Source organism: Protopterus annectens, chromosome 4.part0, assembly GCF_019279795.1.
Source record: "Protopterus annectens isolate FY-2018-M chromosome 4.part0, PAN1.0, whole genome shotgun sequence".
NCBI classification, from domain to species: Eukaryota; Metazoa; Chordata; order Ceratodontiformes; family Protopteridae; genus Protopterus; species Protopterus annectens.
Genome location: NC_056733.1, coordinates 1,147,720,164 through 1,147,738,034, shown reverse-complemented (window position 1 = coordinate 1,147,738,034; position 17,871 = coordinate 1,147,720,164). Strand labels below are relative to the sequence as shown.

General features: G+C 38.5%; 1 protein-coding gene across 1 annotated transcript in view; it reads right to left on the bottom strand.

The window, feature by feature from the left end:
• The window catches only part of RPL26L1 (ribosomal protein L26 like 1), a 313,721-nt gene extending 313,271 nt beyond the window's left edge, over positions 1-450 (bottom strand). Inside the window, exon 1 of the mRNA XM_044069871.1 lies at positions 343-450. The gene's annotated coding sequence lies outside the window, so the exon portion shown is untranslated. The remainder of the gene's footprint in view (positions 1-342) is intronic.
• Between the last annotated feature and the right edge of the window lie 17,421 nt (positions 451-17,871).

Here is a 17,871-nt window from a genome sequence, read left to right as displayed (position 1 = left end):
CAAGCACCTCAGCTAATAAGCAACAAGATCTAGCCGCAGCATTCTTATAAAGCGACGCACGTCTTACTCCAAAGGTGGCGTAATGTAATCAAACTAATCCGGAAGATTACAAAAAAAATAAATAAATTTCCTTTAACTAGACACAACTTGACGTGAAACGCAAAAGGTCAACTACTAAGGCCCAAACACTTTCCTACTAAAATTAAGTTTTCATACTTCCATAAGAACAAATATTCATATTTTTAAATTCTGAAATGTGACATTAATGTACGGTCACTAAATCACATTATATAAAGGTATGGTAAATGAGATGAAAACTGATTGTAAGCATCACTCTCTTACTTCAACAACCCAAGCCCGGCAATCCAACTATTGTGGGCACCGGAAAAAGAAAGACCATTCATTTCCGTTCTCATTAGATCAGCTCCAAGATACCGCGAGAATGTCAAGATGTGCAGCGCCAGCGCTAGCAAAACATTGATGGCTGTTAAAAGCATGAGGCCGTATTAGACCTTTGTCGTAACTCCGTTGTTTTACGTTAGGAGTGTAAATGATTATTAATTGCTACGTATTGGATTGTTTGAAGAGGTGAAAGAGCTGAACCATGTGGATTTATTTTCAGCTGAACCCCGTTGTTAAAAAAAGAGAGAAAGGAAATAGTACCAACAAAGTAGCACATAAGCATGACAACTAGGAGCAATACAGTTTTAAAGGGACATTCCCAGGGATATTTACTTTTGATTCTGCCTTTGTTTACATTTCAGGTTTGCCCTTCTGAGCATGCTCGAATTTGGCTGAGGGGGGTGCCTGAAGGAAGTTTCAAAAGTGTTAGCCAAATTCCATCTCAAATTGCAGTTGTACTGACAACAGCTCTCCCTATGAGCCATTCATTAGTTTTAGCTGTGCATTTTAGCCATTGAGACAGTGATCCACTGTGGCGACCCCTAACCGGGAAAAGCCGGAAGAAGAGAAAAGTAGCCTTTCATGCATTTTATTACCTCACTGCTGCTGCTACTCTAGAAAGTGCTTCAGTAATGCAAGGCTTTTAAAACATTAAACAGTTTTTTTTTTGTTTCTTTCATACTTCTTACACTTTGTAAATATTGTAAATAGCTTTTGACTGTAACTGTGTGAATTTGTTAAACTGTATCTGCACGATATTTTTCCACTATGGGCAATATTGCTCACGCTTTGTATTATTTGATATGTATTTGTACTTTTATTTTATTGGACTACTAGCTTTACTGTAATCTGCTTCATGGAGCTTTTCGCCATGGGCCTCCACTGAAAACGGGCTCTCTGGGCCCAGTTGACTTCCCTGGTAATCAAACTGGAAATAAATAAATAATACTTTATTCTGTGGTGATTGTGAATCATGGCTCTCTACAACAACTTTATGACATGGCTTCTACTTATAGAAAGCATCTGAGTCAGACAAACAGTAGTGGAAACCATATTTCTATTTCTTTAATGGTTTACTGTATTCTGATTTTTGAATACTAGCCTGGTGTAGTGACTTTCTGACCTGCTAGTAACTCCATAGAAAGCAAGTGTGTGACTGAAGGTTGGAGCACTAGTAGACAAACTATTATGTTCCTTTTTCAGCTTGTAGTTTGATATGTGCTGATTTCTGAATACTACTACACAGATGCACTATTTTATATGAGCAGGTTGCTTGTACATCTATAGAAGTATGAGTGATGCAAAATTTAAAAATTAGTATACACTGATGTCCCTTTTTCCTGGCACAGCTTTCTTTATTTTAAATATGAGCCAGGAGCTGGGGCATAGTTCCCCAAGCCAGTGTAAGTTGGAGAGGAACACAAGTCCAAAAATTAGTTTATACTGGAAGTTGAAACAAGACTGGAACTGTGGCTTTACAGAATATTTAAAAGTAAAATGATACTGTGGGTGGGAATGAAAGTGAAGTGTGGAAGTGGGCGTGACTTATGTCAGCTTAACTCAGACCCTAATTTTAAACACTGGGATTGTCTCTTTAAGACGTGACAGCCTGCAGTCCTTTGACAGTATTGAGATAGAAAAACACTTGTACAATGACGAGGTAATAAAAAGGTATAATAATCTTTATATCAGAATTGCACATCTATCTATCCTCAACCCATTTTGCAAATGGAGTCGATGTATCACTTCAGCAGTGACAATCATCTCGAGCCAAAGTTTACACCGCTGGGTAGCTGATAGCTGCATTTATAAAATCAAAAGTACTTGAAATAAAACAAATTGTATGACAATGATTAAAAAAATAAACTGACGGTGGAAAGTAATTGCTGTTAAATCAATAATTGCATTGCTGAAGTAAGCATATCTTTCACCTGTCTAGAATTTCGCAGAAAGTCCAGATTTTTTATTCATATTTTTTAAACACCTTAACTGAATTATCACTTGGGAGATAGGCTAATTTACATTTATATAAAAGCAATCAAACAATATTAACTTCACGTTTACAAACATTATACTTCACATATATATTTTTTAACAAGAAACATCGCTATTAAACCAACACTTATAGGCAATCATACATTTATATGAAGGACAACAATCCACACTGACACAATCCTAGTTGCAAGCATTTTACATCACAAACCATACTGACACACTCCCAGTTGCAAACATTATACATCACTTATAATTTACCCAATCTTTTTCAGTCAAACACTAAATAGTTCATTTAAGTCCTGTCTTGTAAACCTCATTCCTCCCCTTTGTGTATTGTTCCCACAATTCCCATTTTTCCTATGTAGTTTATTCCTACCCTTTTCAGAAGATCTTCAGTTCCAGTTGTTTTATCTCTGTTACTATACTCACTACTTTTATTATAGTTAGTTTAGATTTTGATTTCCATTTTCTAGTAATTGCTTTTTTTGTCAGCCCCCATAATTAGACACAGCAAAGCCTTACCATGTCTAGGCAATTCCGATGCTGTATCATAGCTCAGAAAAATCATCTCCCTCATCACACTAATCTGCCCACCTAGCATCTTTGACAGTGCACCCCGCTCAGGATCCTTAAAGTCTGCCAGCTCACTGCACTCCCATAAAATATGTTCCCAATTACCTCTTTCTTCCCCGTCACATCTCCATTTGTTGTCTACCTGAGGAAAAATTCTCTGGAGTCTACTTGGGGTATAAAAATATCTATGTAAATATTTCCAAGCAAAAATCCTAAATCTCCTAGATTTTGTTGTATATTTGGACGGCATACATATATCCTCACATTGTTTCTTCGTGAATTGCTTATCCAATATCTCTTCCCAATCCTTTCTAACCTCCTCTGATTAATTCTTATAGTTATCATGCAATATTTTATATGCTTTACTAATTATTCCTTTTTTAATGGCAGCTTCTGTTCTAGAGTTTACTAGAAACTCTACCAGTGCTGGTCCTTTGTTTAGGGCCCCTATTTCTTTCTCTTTGCCTCTACTCTGATATCAGTCCTTGATAGGGAAGACAATCTCTAACCCGCAGCTCCATTAAATTCTTAGCATCTTCTCATTCTATCATCTTTCCCTCTTTAGTTATGTGCTCCCAATATCTTGGTTCCTTTGTCAGTTTTCCCCAATAAATTCCAGACCCATCTTGCCTGTTGTCTATATCCCTAACTGCAGTCATACCTATCGGCAGAATCTCCTTTCTCTATTCCCATGTTGGCTTAGTTCTTAAGATACTTTCTGCTACTTTATAGATATAATATTCTGCATGTTTATTATTATTCTCCTTAAAGGCCTGCATCCAAAATCCCAGTCTCTCCTTGTTTCTTAAACTTACCCCTTGTTTCATCATCATCCCTTTCCACTTTGAATTACAGTTTTCTGCTTGTGCTATATATATGAGCCTTAACTGTGTAGCTCTGAAATACCCCTTCAAATTGGGCAATCCCAATCCACACTTTCCTACTGGAAGAGTCAGTTTATCCCAGTTGACTCTTGCTGTCTTCCTCTCCTAGATAAAGTCCTTCAGCTTTTTATTAATTGCTATCCACAACTTCTACTCTGGTTGATAAAAATATGCCTGACCTGTGTACAAGACTAATGGGACTAAAAACATTTTAACCTCTTGTAATTTACTATCCATAGCCATATAACAAAGCTTCCATTTTCTCAGTTTTTGTATTATCTTTTGTTTAGTCTCTTCCCACATATCCTTAGCTGTCACACCAGAATCATTTTAATCCATACTCCTAAATGTTTCATTTTATCATGTCCCCATAAATGTGGATATTTAGGAACCAATTCATATGCGGGTACCTAATTTACCACTATTGCCTTTGTTTTAACATCATTAATTTTATATCCCAAAAAGATGTGAAACTGTCTCAAAATGTTCCACAACACTATAATGTCTTTTTCTGGTTTTGTCAGGTATAAAATAATATCATCTGCAAACAGAGACAGCTTTTCTTGACTACCATACCAATTATATCCTTGAATTTCTGAGTCCTTTATTTTCTTTGCCAATGGTTCTAAATATAATGTAAATAACAAAGGGGAAAGAGGACACCCCTACCTGGTTCCTCTGCTCAAGCAGAAATTATCAGAGAGGACCCCAGCCATTTTAATTTTCACCTCAAATCCCTTATATATCCACCTAATCAACATTATATTTTTTTCAGGAAATGCAAATGCTTCCATTGCCCTGTTCATAAAGTCCCAGCTTTCTCTGCCAAATGCTTTCTCTGCATCAAAACCCACCAATAACAATGGTATTTTCTTACATTCTGCTTCCCTCTGGATTATCTTTGTTATGTTAATGTTGTCATATGTTTGCCTCCCCTCCACAAAACCACATCGATTCATATCTGTCAATTTTGGCATTAGATTTGCCATCCTTTTAGCCATTATAGACGTGAACACTTTATAATCATGGTTTAGTATTGAAATGGGCCTGTATGAAGCTGGATCTGATGGCTCTGTACTCTCTTTAGGTATTATAGCTACCACTGCTTTCTTCCAGGATGTTAGTACTTCTCCTCCTCTTAAAATGCTGTTAAACAAAACCTTCCAGATCTTTATCAGTTTTTCCCTCCTAGCTTCCAAACTTCCACAACAATACAATCTATTCCTCGTGACTTTCCTGTAGATTGGTTATACATCACAATTTTTATCTCATCTCCTTTCCTAACCTTGGCATATTTAGTTCTTCCATAAACATTTCCATTTGTATCTTTTCTTGATTTCCGTATTTCTCTGCGTTATACAAATACAGACTTTCATAGAATTTCCAAATTATTTCTAATACCTCTACAGGATCTCTTTTTACCTTCCTTGTTATAGGCTCCCTAAGCTTGGCAACAGCCCTTTTTGTTGCCTGAGTTGTTGTGCTTAAAGCTTTTGTGCTCTAGTGTTATCAAAATAAACTTGTGCATATTATTGAGGTAATCCCTTATTTTCTGCTTAGCATTCTGCAGTTGATCCTCTTCTTCTGTGAGCTTCTTCCTATTCTGCAATACTTTAACATTTGTCTGACCCTCTAAATAATTCTTGTTACTTATTAAGCATAGTTCCCTTTCTTTCATTTCCACCTTATTTTTAAACTCCACTTTAATTTTATCCCACTCCCTAGCTATATTTTCAGAAGTAATTTCTATCCTCTCAAATAGCTCCTGAATAACCTCCACTACCCATTCCTTAAATTCCTCTCTCTTTTCAACAGATAGGTGGGAAAATGAAAGTATCTCTTTTTTTATTTCATTACCCTGTGTTTGTATTTTAGTTATTATTGGATCATGATCTGAAATAGTTATTGGTTATGTATCAAGACCATCAATTAAATGCGCATGTTCCTACGAAATGTAAATTCTGTCTAGCCCAGCCCAGTTTTTATATCTCAGGGAATAATATGTAAATTCACTCCAAACTCCTATTACTGAATTCACATCATCCATGCTGAATATTTTCATAAAATTCTTCAAAAATCTTCCTTTCTTTGTTCCCTTCTGGGCCTCCCAAATACATCTTCACTGCTGCAAATTAAATTCCAGTCCCCACCTATAAGTAATATATTCCTCGCTGAAAACTGATTATTTCTCACAGAATGTTCTTAAGCTCCATTATAGCAGTTTTAGATGGAATATAAATACATGCCAGTGTAATCTTCCTCCATTGTCAGTAGCCCCTTAGCACTACAAACCTGCCATTATTATCTTTTTATCTTTTTTTATATCCTCTTCTATCACTATTGGAGCTCCTCTTGCAATTAATATATGTACTCCTCTTTTCCTTTGTCCCAGATATTCCCCTTAATAACCATCCTGTAAACCTTTCTTTATCAAATTCACATGTTCAGTTCTTTCCAAGTGTGTCTTCTGTAACATAATTATTTGCACTCTACATTTTAATATAGTTCACTAGTCTTTCTTTTTTGTATTTATCTGTGAGACCATTGACATTTAAAGACGTTATAGAAAGCATCATTGTATTAAAAAGATATTATTCCCACCTTTTATGTATAACACATTTTTGTTAAATGTCTAGTTCCAGCTTTTGTGTTGCATTCATACACTGTTTGGCAGGTTGAACCTTTGTATAGTTGTTTCTTGTCATATCCATTTCAGCCTATGTCCCATCTTACAAAACTTTTTGTTTTATTGAAACCCCACAAACAAAAACAAGCAAACCCCCAATGCCCCCTAAAACTTATTAATTTAATACTAACACACAAAACTATATACATATGCAAATGTTATACCCTCCTAATAGCAGCAAATGTCCCAAAGTGACAGACACATTCAAGACTTGAGTTAACCTAAAAGAAAGGTTATCCATGCTAAGATGCATGGTGCAGCCTGTGGTTCTACTAGGTGCTAACTGGTTTTGTCTTATCTTTATAGCTGTCCCAGCTGGAAAGACCCATGAATGCTTTCAGAGAACATTATCTCCCAGCCAGTTTTTCCTTTCATTTCTTTTTTTTTCTCCAGCCAATCACTCTCCATCAGACTGTAACCAATTTATCTTTATCAGAGTGTCTCCATGGTGACATAAGAACCAGACAGCCAATTTCTCTTTATCATATTGTTTTCATGGAGACATGAGGACTAGATACAGAATTGCTAATACGCATACATGCATATGCTAGAAAAAGCCTCATAATATTCAATATTCTTTTTCATTTACTTGCTTTCTCTTAAAACTTGTTACTAAATCAATCCAAGGTCATTAATCTAGTCATTCCCCCATTCAAAAATGAGAAAAAGTAAGTTAATTTTTCTTTTGTCATGTTCTTTTAATTGGGCTTTTTTTTTTACACTGCAGTGCCCACATTTCTTAAAACTGAACAAGAAAAATGAGAAGAGAGAAAGAAAGGGGAAAAACAGCAGCATCTATTTACAATCCCCATTACACTTACAAAACTGAGAAAACTTTATTTTATAGCATGGAAACAAAACCGTGCACCACAAAATAATGCTATTAAGAAAAAATGTTTTCTTATTTACAGTTAACATTCTCTCCTCTCTTCCCCTCCCCAAAGCATTCTTACAAACATTAATGATATGGAGCAGGGTATATATTTTAGAGTCCCCCACAAGTCCAAACAATTCTGAAAAAGTCCAGTATTTCCAGATTTTCTTGTTCTGTCATATTTCACAAATATAATGATTGCATTGTAATCCCTATATCTCAGGGAATAACATGTAAATTCACTCTGAACTCCTATTACTGAAGTCACATCTTCCATGCTGAATATTTTCATGAAATTCTTCAAAAGTCTACCTTCCTTTGTTCCCTTTTGGGTCCCCTAGACACATCTTCACTGCTGCAAATTAAATTCCAGTCCCCACCTATAAGTAATATATTCCTTGCTGAAAATTGATTATTTCTCACACATTAAGTTACTAGTTTCATTACTGTTCATCTCCATCTCCTAAATTCTGTCTCTGATTAATATCCAATGTACTCTTGATTCTTCTAGTCAACTCTCATTGTCTCTTCCTTCTATCCAACATTTTCTGTTGAAACAGTTCAACAGGTTGCACAGGTACAGTCTGTCTGTGAACTTTATTACCAGAAGAACAAGAAGTACCATCTCCTTCTGTTTCACAGCTCACTTTTTGTTGGACAAACATTTGTATTTCCTCCTTAGCATGTACTTCATCAAAAAATGATTTTATTCTTCCAGGGAAGAATATCTTGAACACAGCTGGGTACAGCAGTTTGAATCTCACCCTGAGTCTCAACATTCCCTGAATAGTGGAATGAATTTATTCCTCTTCTGCCTGGTATACGAGTGATCATTCCCCACAAACATTCTTCTGTCTCCTGCTTTTAGTATTTTGTCCTTCTTCCTCAATTTAGTCAGAATCAACTCCTTCTGGTGGTAGGATTGCATATTTACTATTAAAGGTCTAGGTTGCTTTCTCATGTCCAGGTTTGGAGCATACACATGATGTGTCCTTTCAACTAACAACTCCTGCTGTGGAATACCAGTCCAGTTGCTTATTTGTGTTTTCATAAAATTAATGCAGTCTATTCCTTCCAGCTTCTCTGGTATAGCTGAAAATCTCAGTATTTTTTTTTTGCTATGTGATCTGTCATCTAATTCTACTATTTTTTGAAAAATCTCTTCATGAGCAGTCTCATATTCAGCCAACTTTTTCTTCATTTCAACATCTGACATTTGCAGCATTATAACTTATCTGAATATTTGTTTAAAGTTTCCTCCATTTTTCCAGCCTTTTGTTGTTTGTGTTGATATACTTTATCAGTGTTTTATTTATTTTAACCAGGTCTGTGTGCATCTGTCTTATATCTTCCTGAAGGTTACTGGAAGTCATGTCTGGAGGTTGCATTGTTTTTTGCTGAACAGCTGCAGAACTTTCCCCAATCAGTGTTTCTTCCTCACTTTTTGTAGCTGTTTTTTTTTAGGTCCTCTGTATTTCTTTTTTTTCCTGACATCCAGGCAGTAGACTTACTAGCCAGTTACTGAAATTTGCCTATAAACACAAAAGTCTATTGGCCTTCTCTGTTGAAATTCTGTATTAACAGTGGGAGATCTAGAGTTAAGCTGTTACTCAGTGTGCAGCCATCTTGGAAGTCAGTGTTTGACTCATATTTTGGTCTATGCCTCTTGAGCATTGCAGTCACTAAATAATTAAAGACATCTGAGTTTCAGACTTCATATCATTCAGACATGTCATGCTACTGCAAAGCCTACTGTTATTCTAGTAACTTTCAGAAATTATAAGAGTAATATTTAATAACTATCCCTATGCTGGGCCTCTGTCTCCCATTAGTTTTGTTGTTGTCCCTGATGAAGTAATAAGTATACATTTTAAAATTTGGTTCCCTTTTAGAAATACTGTAAGATATTTTATTGGCTAGGTGATTCTGGTCCATGGAGTTGGGCTGCTTTGTAAATACTCTGAATCCCTTCTCTCTCAAGATTCAGTGAAGATCAAACAACCTTTAGAAACTAATATATACTGGTCTATATTACCTGAATAAAAACCAGACTGAGCGAATCTCAGTTGAGCGACACATAAAGAGCGAAAACCGCTAATTTCGAACCCGTGAAACTTAACAAAAAAAAACAGGTAAACTCTCACTAGCTGTTTTATGCAGGGGGTCAAGCCTCCCTGCACGCCCCACACCCCCCCTACTTAAATATACCAACTCGGAGATTGCACTACATTGAAGTAAAGGGATGAATTCCCTATGATGATCTCCGTTCATTCTTGCGATATTAGCGGTTTTCACTCTTCATGTGTCGCTCAACTGAGATTCGCTCATTTGGGTTTTCATTCAGGTAATATAGACCCATATATACATACTGTACATTATACTCTTGATCTACATTAGAGTTGCCATAATGGTTAAGGTCTTTGCCGCCCATGCACAAAAGTATAAGGTTTGATCCTGACTTCCAGCCATTGTCTGTTTGGAGTTTGCATGTTCTCCCTGTGTCTCTGTGGGGTTCCACCCACCTCTGAAAAACATGCTGAGTATTTCCATCACAAACTCACCAAAGAATGAAGCTGTGGGCAGCAGCACAGACACTACATGGTGCAACACTGGGGGAAGAGTTGTATAAACTGACCACGTTGGGCATTTACTGTGGTGAGCAGTATCCTTATGATAGGAGAACATGCATCACAGCAGGGCTAGCCACTCAACAGTGTAAAATATGGCTCAAGGTGATTCAATCATGTTGATTAATGTTGCCAGAAGATCATGGGTATTTGTCAGTGATAAGTGGGTTGAAGACCCGACCTATGCCAGGGACCCATGCTAATGGTGGGAGGGGGTTTATGAGCCCATATCAGCCAGTGTGTGCCCACCATAAAGCCCAGCAGCCCTGTAATAAGCTATTAGCCATCCAGTGTCCAGTTGCCCAGCTTGGTTTACCTGGGATAGCTCTGTTGAGTGAAAGCTCAACCTGCTAAACATGAACTAAGAATTGCTGCACTCAATGTAGGTTTACTGACATTATGTAGCTTGGAAGTAGTTGACATAATGGTAAAGAGAAGGCTAGACATCCGGGTCAGAATGTGGAAGGGTACTGCAATAAAGCCACTGGGCTTGGATCCAGAGTCTACTTCTCAGGAGGAGGACAGGACAGGTTAGAAATTGTGGTGAGAGAGAGGTATCAGAAGTCAGTGAGGGATGTCATTAGAATTAGTGACAGACTCATGGCAATTAGACTCCAGCCTAATGATAGGGCAATATACATAATCTCAACCTATGCCCCACTGTAGGGTTGTGATAGTGAGGAAAAGACTGCAGTTGTAGGACCTACTAGATAAAGCAGGAAAACATGAATTGGTGTTAATAGTGGGGATACCCCTCAACCTGTTAGAGCAAGAAATCTGGAAAAAGCCATAAATAAAAGTGGGACAAAGGCCCTCTAAAGAGGGACAATTTTTAAATGTTGCTTTTACAAACTTAGAAAGTTAATAAAATATCAGGTTTTGCAATAGAGTGAATTTTCTGAAGGGTATGAAGTCTGAAACTTAAATGTTTGTCATTATTTTCTAACTTCAGTCTTTATGGATGTGCCACTAATTTGTCAGAAAAGTGACAATTTTATTAAAAAGGGAGTAAAATATGAGGCAAAAATCTGGACAGTTGAGAAGTATGATACTGGGTGATTTGAACGCATATATTAGTACAGACATAGCATGATATGGGGACTGCCTAGATCCACGGGTCTATATTATAACATGGAATGTTATAATATCGAACCCGTAATGTTGAATGCTGAAAACAGCGAAGATGCAAGACACCGAATTCTTTCCCAGGGAAAGAATTCAGTGGGCCGTTGCTGTGGCTTCGCTGTTTTCAGCATTTGGTATGTTGGAGCGTTACAGGTCAGGTTCAGGTAAGTGTGCAATTGTGTAGGTTAGGGTTAGGGAGCGGGTTAGGTGAGTTAGGGTTAGGGAGTGGGTCAGGTAAGTGTGCGGTTGTGTGGACGTTACTGTTAGGGCACAGGTCAGGTAAGTGTGTGATTGTGTGTAGGTTAGGGTTAGGGGCAGGTAAGGTGAGTTAGGGTTAGTGCGCGGGTCAGGTAAGTGTGTGGTTGTGTGTAGGTTAGGGTTAGGGGGTTGGTTAGGTGAGTTAGGGTGAGAGCGCGGGTGAGGTGAGTGTGCGATAGTGACGGACCTTAGGGTTAGGGTCGGGTTAAGGTAAGTGGATAGCTAGTGGTGTATGTAAAGTTTAGTTTAGGTTTAGGTGTAGGATTTTAAGTGTATGTGTGTGGATTGCTGTTATTTGTGTGTGTTTGTGTTGTGTGTATGTTTCTCGGAATAGCTATTTTTTTCCCTGGGAAAATAATTGCTATTCTGACTGTTCGATGTTTGTGGATTTCGGTGTTTAGGGTTCGATATTATAACATTCGATGTTAGAGAATTTCAATGTTATAATATAGACCCAGGTCCACATGGGTGGGGTAAATGGAATAAAAAATGGAGAGACCATTCTAGACTTCTGCCTGGCAAATGGATTGATAGTAGCCAACACTTGGCTCAGAAAGGGAGACAGTCACAAGATCACATACAAGAGAGGACAACATGCAACTCAGGTAGACTTGTCCTAGTAATGAAAGGGCATTGGGGTAGAATCAGTCATTGCAAAGTTATTCTCAGTGAAAGTGTTGACCCACAGCATAAACCACTAGTTGCCATAGTCAGTTGCAAGCAGTGGTCAGAGAAGGCTCTAAGGTCAACAGAGACCAGGCTGAAAACCTGGAAGTTGACTGGAGTGAAAGCACAACAGTTCAAACAATTACCCAGGGCTCTAGCACCTCAAGAAGAAGAGGAAATAGTTGGAATTGAAGAAGAATGGCACTGCCTCAAAACAGCATCTGAGAGGACTACAGAACAGATATGCGGCCCAGTCAGATATGGAAATAAGGTACATAAGGAAAGCTGGTGGTGGAATGCAGAAGTCCAAGAAGTCATCAAAAGAAAGGAGTGCAGGAAAAAGTGGGAGATAGAAAAAAATGGACCAGGCTAAGAAGGAATACTAGCTGGCTAATAAAGAAGCTAAGGAAGGAATTGCAATAGCAAAGAACAAAACTGCAAAACAGAAAGGTCGTTGCTCTGCCAAATCCAGCTAAACGTAAAAGACAATCCGAAAATATATTAAATAACGTAGCTGGATGCTGCTTGTTGTTAAAAACAATTTATTCCATAAAACCAAAACACAATAACGAATGAGCGCTTTCGGGTTGTATACCCTTCATCAGATAAAAACATTGCATTACAATACATCTTTTAAAAGACCAACTATCCAATCAAATCTAATAAAATACCCGCCTTTTACAAAGTGTGGGCTTAAGCGGAACAACATCGTTTAACCCTGGATCTCTGTGTGCTGTCAATTCCAGGATCCACTTTGTTTCTGCCAACTCTGTATTCAACTTAATATCACCCCCCCTATTGGTCAGATGTAAGTTAACAATAACCCTAAATGTGAATTCATGGGAAGGATGTTCTTTCACATGTCTATATAGTGCATTACATTCATCTTTATTCTTAATGCTGAACAGATATGCGGCCCAGTCAGATATGGAAATAAGGTACATAAGGAAAGCTGGTGGTGGAATGCAGAAGTCCAAGAAGTCATCAAAAGAAAGGAGTGCAGGAAAAAGTGGGAGATAGAAAAAAATGGACCAGGCTAAGAAGGAATACTAGCTGGCTAATAAAGAAGCTAAGGAAGGAATTGCAATAGCAAAGAACAAGGCATCAGAAGCACTGTACCAGCTTCTGGAAAGTAAGTCAGTAGATGGCACAAAGAAACTTGCAAGGCAAAGACAAAAAGATAAAGAAGATAGTCAGACACCTTTCATAAAGGATGCCAGCAACAACCTGCTCACCAGTCCACAGGGCATCAAAGGCAAACTGAAGGAGTACGTGCAGCAGCATCTGAATGAAGAAAACCCCACAGAAACTGTACTGCCCCAGACACAGCCTATGGTGAGAGAAGAGGAGGAGCCCTCCCTAGAAGAAGTAAGAGCAACACTAAGGAAAATGAAGTCAGGGAAAGCAGCAGGCTCAGATGAGGTCAAGCAGATATGAAGATGCTGGGTGGGACAGAGAAGAAATGTTTCCTGAGGGTTCTCATAGCAGTATGTAGAGAAAGGCATATCACAGATGACTGGAGAATAAACATTCTAGTGCCAGTTTTCAAGAACAAAGGGTATATTCACAACAGTGGACAGTACAGAGGTATCAGACTCCTGTCACACTGCTTGAAGGTTCTGGAGAGAGTAATTGAGAAATGAATACGCAGAGTAGTAGAAATTAAGATGAATGGAAGATGAGCAGTTTGGATTCAGATCAGGATACAGCACAACCAAGCTGATTTGGGCAGTCCTGCCATGGTAGAATTAGTGCAAGCTATGTACAAAGACTCAATGACTCAAGTATGAACAGTGTTTGGTCTTACAGAAGGGCTCCCAGTGGGACTGGATGTGCACCAGGGTTAGCTCTGAACCCACTACTGTTCATACTGGTGATGGACTACATTAGCAAATAGGTCAGAGGGGACAGATGAACAAAGTTGCTGTATACAGACGATGTGGCATTACAGACAAACTCTGAGCAAGAACTTATTAAGAATAGGAGAACAAAAAGCAAAACTGAAGACACATGGGATGAAACTGAGTACAGATAAGACAGTGATAATGGTAGCTAATGGTGGAGTTCAGAAGAAGCTGAGAAGTGAGATAGAAGGGAAACTGGTGGAACAGGTTAACAGCTTCACATATCTGGGAGGGGTGGTTGAGGAGAAGGAAAGTTTGAATGGGGATGTTAAAGATAGAATCAGAGGGGCTACAGCAAACTGGCACAGAGTGTCAGGTGTAGTATATGACAGAAGAATGCCAAAGAAGCTGAAAAGTAAGGTGTACAAAACAGTGGTGCAACCAGTACTACTGTATGGCATAGAAGCCTGGGCCATTAAGGCAGAGCAGTTGACAAAAATAGAGGTGATGGAGATGAAGTGCTTGAGACATGTGGTAGGATGCATACTGTGGGACAGACGGAGAAATGAGGACATAAGAGAAGAAGCCAAAGTAGCTCCAATTGCAGAAAAGGTCAAAGAGAACAGATTATGGTGGTTGAGGCACATGTGCAGAAAAGTAAAAGACAGTCTAGTGAAAAAGATTTGAGATAGACAGGAAGAAGGCAAGAGGAAACAAGGGTGTCCAACAAAGAGGTGACTGATTGTGTGAGAGAAGGCCTGTGACAGTCAGGCATGGGTGTCAAAGAAGGCAAGAGAATGGCATTGAATAGAGACAGATGGTGACAGTTGACATGACACCTCGGCCCCCTGTAGAAAATGGAAAAAAGGAAGGTGATTATGATGATGATGATGATTATACTTTTTTTGATTGCACATTGCAGTGTGCTTGTTCACTGGAATGTATATACATTTTTCTCTATGTAATTAGTCTGAGCTATTCTGTTATTGCTTCTATTTCTATACTTTTTTTGTGAAATGTTTTGTACTCTCATGCACTGAGCCTGGAAATGGTCAGTATTGATCAGTGCACTACTCCTGTAAAAAATGCAAATAAATAAACTTAGGGTGTGACCAGATTTATTAAGAATACAGTATCATTGTACTGTGCAAACATAGGTTCATTCTAGGCTGTTGATTGAGTAGGTCATTTGTAGCCTGGCTACAACATCCCATTTTATCAATACCCTATGAATTGAATAACTACTACCTAATTGTGTCCCTTTTGAAGGACCAGACCCAGGCTGAGTTTTTGATTTCCTATCCGGGTTGTGCTTAAAGATGGTCAAGGATCTACTTTGTTTTATATGTAAGAGAAGTCTATTCCATAAAAGAGTGATTCTTAGAGAGGGGGAGAGAGAGAGACCTATCTGTCCAGAAGGTCATATTTTTTCCTAAGGTGGATGTTTAGTTCCTTTGTATGGGTGTTTAGGTTGTTTGTTTTTCAGATGTGTAGGTGGTCACATAGGACTTGATCCTTCAAGGCTTTGTAGGCTAGACAAGAGTCCTTCCTGACATGTCTGTATATGACAGAGAAAAGAAAAGAAATACTTTAAAATGACCTGTGTTGCATAAGGAAGATATGCCCTTGATTCTCTTACTGAGGAAAAGCTTAGGTCTTTCAAGTTGAGTCACATGTTTAAACAAATACATATAAAAAGGGACATTTTATTATATTAAGGAGTGGATGAGGGAGGGAACAGAGGGCTGATAACTTCCTTTGACCTAGAAGATATACCCTTGGTAGTCAGTCTGGCAAAAGGGATTTCTTAATGGCACAGTGATCAAGGCATAGTCAATTATCAACGAATGTGCCTAGGGTGACAGTTTTCAAAATTATGTTGTCTATATGGCAATTACATGGTTGTCAATGTTTGCCAAAGGACACAGTACTTTATTTCTTGACATTTAGCTTAAGACAATGGTCCTGGCACCACTTGTTTGTATATATTAGGCTGTCCTGGAAAATCTGGAAGTTAGCTGGGGAGTTTATGACAGGTCCGAGTTTGTAGTCATACTCGGCCATTGTCTGGGCTGGTGCATTTGGCCTTAGTGGCCTTGGAGAGAGCCTTAGGACTTGCTCTCAAGTGATGTTGGAGGTGTTGGCATGCTAAAATGTAAGGGAACATATGGCTGAAATGCATAGCTTGAATAATGAATCTGAGTTGCATGCTTCCAGAGCAATGGATTCTAATATGTATCAGTTACTAAAAAAAATGTAAATGCGGTAATTAAAAGTGATATTAAAATGATTAAAATGGAAGTGTGAATGTGCTGCTGTTGTAAAAAGAACTTCAAACTCCTGTTGTAGAATGTTTAAGAATGCCACTTGGTGCAGAAATCAAGTTTATAACCTTTTCAGAGTTTGGAGCAATTACTTAACCACTGGCTGTGTTTGGTCAGCTAAGCTTATACAAGAGGTTATCAAAATCATTCCCTATGCCTCAGAAGCTGTTTTTACATCACACTAGGTGAATATGTGGGAAAAGCAGCGACACGCTGGGTGGGGGCAATTCAGAGACACAGTAAGAGTGACTCTGGTAACCCAAGAAATTCTGCTGCATGCATAATATGGGAAATGGTGGTATAGTAACATGGCAATGAGCAAAAGTATTAAAATGAGGGCAACCCTGAATGAAAATGACAGTACATAATGCCAAAGACTTATTCAGAAATATCTATTTATACACACACACACATATATATATATATATATATATATATACATATATATATATATATATATATATATATATATATATATACATATATATATATATATATATATATATATATATATATGTGTGTGTGTGTGTGTGTGTGTGGAGCCTTTACAAGCCTAGCCCATAGAAGTACCCTGGCATCATACCGCCTGATGTTAGTTCCCACTGCCTCTATCAAGTAGAGCCACTGGAGTGATTTCCGGGGTGAACTTTCTATTTCCCATCCATTCATCAAGATTTCTCTTGAAGAGGGCCAATGAGGTGCTCTGCTAGACATGTATGGGAAGTCTATTTCAGAGCATGGTCAGTCTCTGGGTTATGAGCCTGTACCTCCAGCATGTTCTGTTGATTGTGGTAATGAGGTTGAGATCTATGGAGCATGTGGTGTGGAGAGATTGGGATTTCTTTAGATGTAGCATTTCTAACAGAGCTGGGTTAGACATGGCTTTGTAAGTCAAGCAGAGATCACCTCTTAGTAAACGATATGAGAAAGAGAATAGCTGGAGTTTTTTGAGTCTGTCCGTGTAGGACATGTGTTTAAGGCCTAGGATCCCCTTCATGAGGTACTTTTGTGGCCTTTCCAGCTGTTGCATGTGTCTAGTGAGGTGCATGCCAAATGGGGCATTATACTCAATGATTTGCCTAATGAGTGAAGAGTAGAGAGAAAGATGATGACCTCTTTCTTCCTGGATGCAAAACCCTTGATAATGAGATGTGCCACACAGAAGGACTTTGTGACCAAAGTGGCAATGTGGTGGTCGAAGGACTGGTTGCTGTCAACCTGTGTCCCCAGATCTCTTATAACACCTTCAGTGTTCAGTGGGCTCCCATTGATGTGGTAATTAGTGGGAACTAAGTTTTTCCCAAAGGGGATGATGACACATTTTTTGGTATTAAGCTTAAGGCCATGGTTTTGACACCAGTCATTGGTCTCAGTGAGGCCTTTGTGTATGAAGTCTACATCACCTGGGGAGTTAATAATGGCTCCCAGATTGCAGTTGTCTGCAAACTTGGTCAGCCAGAGTCCCTCCATGTTGGCCTAGACTTCTGAGAAGTAGAAGCCAAACAGGAGAGGACCCAGGACCAATCCCTGTGGGACTCTACTCATGACTGGTCAGCATTCTGACTTGGAGTCTGCTACTTTCACACTGTGGGTTCTGTCTGTGAGCCAATTTG